Source organism: Bactrocera dorsalis, chromosome 1 (genome assembly GCF_023373825.1).
Source record: "Bactrocera dorsalis isolate Fly_Bdor chromosome 1, ASM2337382v1, whole genome shotgun sequence".
Classification (NCBI taxonomy): Eukaryota; Metazoa; Arthropoda; class Insecta; order Diptera; family Tephritidae; genus Bactrocera; species Bactrocera dorsalis.
In genome coordinates this window covers 23,315,781-23,319,204 of record NC_064303.1, presented here as the reverse complement: position 1 = coordinate 23,319,204, position 3,424 = coordinate 23,315,781, and the positions used below count along the sequence as shown (strand labels likewise).

The following is a 3,424-nucleotide window of genomic DNA, read 5'->3' as shown; positions in this document are numbered from 1 at the left end:
CTAAAAATAATTAACAAAAACAATTTCGTATAATAATTAATCTCTCCGCATATTGCCGGCTGATAATACGCTCTCTGACGCTCATTGTTCACACACTGTCCAGCAATACCAAAACAAAGCAATAGCACAAAAACAAAGTTGGCATGAATGTATCTGTTGCTTTTGCTATATTCTTTTACAAATATTGTTTTGTTTTTAAGTTTTTTTTTTACTTTTGTTCAAGCGTATTTCCCGCAGTTCGTGCCAAACTCTCTTGCGCAGCGTCATACATGCGTATGGGGCTAATGGATTTTTGTTTAACAACAAACGACGATTCACTCATTACACCTTTTGGTGCGCTTACTCATCATATTGTTTAAACAACACGCTTGGCGGTGAAGCTATTTACTACCTTTTCATGGCAATGTGTGCTCATGGGGGTGTAGCTCAGTGGTAGAGCGCTCGCTTCGCATGTGAGAAGTCCCGGGTTCAAACCCCGGCACCTCCATTTGTACTAGTGTGGAATGGGATTAGTATTTCTCTACTCCCATTCCACCCGTGCGATAACATTTATGCGCACAACAACACTAGAGTCAAATATTTTGAGAAGCCCCAGAAGAAGGGGAATTGTTTTAAAAGGTTTTTGCTTTTGAATAATAAAAACAAGATAATGAGCACATATTTGTAAACTAATTCGGAGTGAATTTGTACCATTGACAATTCTTCATAATTAAATTTGAAGTATATACTACTGTGATCAAATTGAAAGGTGAATTTTTAATTTATCGCGTGTTTTTCGAATCGGTAAATATTTTTTCTGTAAGTTGGTAGTACTGTTAGTGGCATAGCTATGCTAAATTCCAACTCAAAGTATTCATTAGTATTTGAGATACACGTCGTTTTGTGAGGCTCTATAGATGAATTCTTCGATGTTTACTATGTCTGAATTTATTGAACAAAGAAGTGCGATAATGCACCATCTCATACTCCATTGGTTATTCGTGATCATTTCGTCACATTTTGAACTAATATCGTTCCCCAACCACCACATTCGCCTGATTTACCTCCGAGTAACTTTTGGCTATCCAGCAAATTCAAATTACCACTCCGAGAACACCGTTTTGACTCAATTGAGCATATAAAAGCTGAATCAAAGAAGGATGTGATAGCCATCATGACTGAGAATTTTTTTCAAATGCTATGCTGACTGGAAAATTCGATGGCAGTAGAGTTTTGATTACACTAGTTTACTGTCATCTAAAGGCTGTTTTTTGGCAAATTTTGTGTTGCTCAAAATCTCGCCATTTTATGTTACAAACTTACTTGCCTCATCCTATATGTCAATATATTTCTTTCTAACGTAACATATCAGATCATATGTACTTTTGCATCTTACTTGGATTATAAGCATCTGTTTATATTTTTTGTTACCTTTCTTCTCTCTATTTTGGCACAGGCTTTCTTTTTTGAGCACAAAAAGTGGGTAAGCTTTAGCCAAAATTCGCAATTAGTTTTATGACTTTATAATTGTGTGTGTAGGTATTTACATGTGTAAGCCCTATTTGCACCGTTAACATGCGCATATGGCTAAAATATAACGGGGGTGTAGCTCAGTGGTAGAGCGCTCGCTTCGCATGTGAGAAGTCCCGGGTTCAAACCCCGGCACCTCCAGTATAGCTGAGATACATTTTTTTCGATTACTAGAAGGGTTTTGAGTGTTCGGATAATTCATACCTTTTAAGCACTGGAAGAGAGCTCACATACGTTGGAATTCTTCTAATATTACGATACACATCAAATTAATTATTAATATATTCAGAAAGTTGAGTAAATAAATTCCATGATTTTAGACTTTATTATTTTAAAATATTGGGATTTTCTTATGCATTCATCTTTTAGTCCGCATTTGAATAGTATCTGTTCTTATTTTTGCCTCAAGCGATTAAAATATTTCAAAATTTAACTCAGAATCACTTTCACTTGTATTTTGCTAAGTACGTAGGACTGTCCTTAATTACCTTATCTAATATGAGCGTGATCTATCCAGCAGCTGCTTAAGTCAGAACACCTCAGTAGTACGTTGCGAATTATTCAATATTGAACAAAGAATTTGTTTCAAATTTTGTGTTTCTAACCAAATTCCCTACGTGAAATCGTTGCGAATGTTGCAAGAGGCTTACGGTGATTCAGTTTTATCAAAACACAACCCTACGAGTGGTACAAAGACTTCAAAGGTGGTTGAAATATTTTTGAAGACTTGTCTCACACAGCCGGAAAAAAGTGAAGGTGCTTGAAAATCGTCAAGCAAGTGTTAGATAGATGTCAAGTGAATGATTTTTTTGGGTATTTTCACAGAAGTCATAATGAATTTATAAGCAACTGCAGATATCGCATCCATCAACAAGTCGTCAAGATAAGAGAAAGGAATTTTCTGCTGGCGGATGGCTAACAGGATTTGTTAAAAGAAACGCATTTCATAATTTAAACAGAAATCGCATCAGCAGATGAAAAGGCAGCTAAAGCCTTTCCAGCAAAACTAGCCAAAATAATTGAAGATATATCCCCCATCTCGACCCCGACCAAATTTTCAAAGCCGATGAAACGGCTTAGTGGTTTTAAAGTTGCTAAAGATCGGGTAACAATTTTATTGTATAGCAACCTTCTGGTGACACAAATTTTAAAGCCCTTTTAATTAACCTATGCTTTGAGAGCAATAAACATTCAAGAGTTGCCGGTTCATTGGAGGGCAAATAAAAAGGCCTGGTTGACAGTAGGCTTATGTATTTACGGAATAGTTTGGAGAATGCTTTGTTTCTGAAATTAAAATATACATATGTATATGGAACAGCAATATCTTGATTTCCTAGTGCTTTTGCTCATAGATAATTCGCCACTCAGTTTTAGAGTATCCAAATATTCAAGTCATATTTTTGGCAGCTAATACCACATCCTTGATTAAACCATTAGATCAGGATATAGTTGCTACGTTTAAGTTTTAATATATTCAAGGAGCATCCCAACATATTTTAGATGCAGTAGAGAAGGATAACCTTACGATCGTTGATGCATGGAAAAAATATTCTAACGGGTGATTTTTTTGAGGTTAGGATTTTCATGCATTAGTATTTGACAGATCACGTGGGATTTCAGACATGGTGTCAAAGAGAAAGATGCTCAGTATGCTTTGACATTTCATCATGAATAGACTTACTAACGAGCAACGCTTGCAAATCATTGAATTTTATTACCAAAATCAGTGTTCGGTTCGAAATGTGTTTCGCGCTTTACGTCCGATTTATGGTCTACATATTTCTGGTTGAATGGCTACGTAAATAAGCAAAATTGCCGCATTTGGGGTGAAGAGCAACCAGAAGCCGTTCAAGAACTGCCCATGCATCCCGAAAAATGCACTGTTTGGTGTGGTTTGTACGCTGGTGGAATCATT

At 36.2% G+C, this 3,424-nt stretch overlaps 2 non-coding genes across 2 annotated transcripts; both read left to right on the top strand.

The window, feature by feature from the left end:
- The first annotated feature begins 415 nt into the window (after positions 1-415).
- On the top strand, positions 416-487 carry Trnaa-cgc (transfer RNA alanine (anticodon CGC)). The gene has a single exon. It is a non-coding gene; the product is annotated as a tRNA-Ala (tRNA).
- A 1,091-nt stretch (positions 488-1,578) lies between these two features.
- On the top strand, positions 1,579-1,650 carry Trnaa-cgc (transfer RNA alanine (anticodon CGC)). Its single transcript has one exon. It is a non-coding gene; the product is annotated as a tRNA-Ala (tRNA).
- The last annotated feature ends 1,774 nt before the right edge of the window (positions 1,651-3,424 follow it).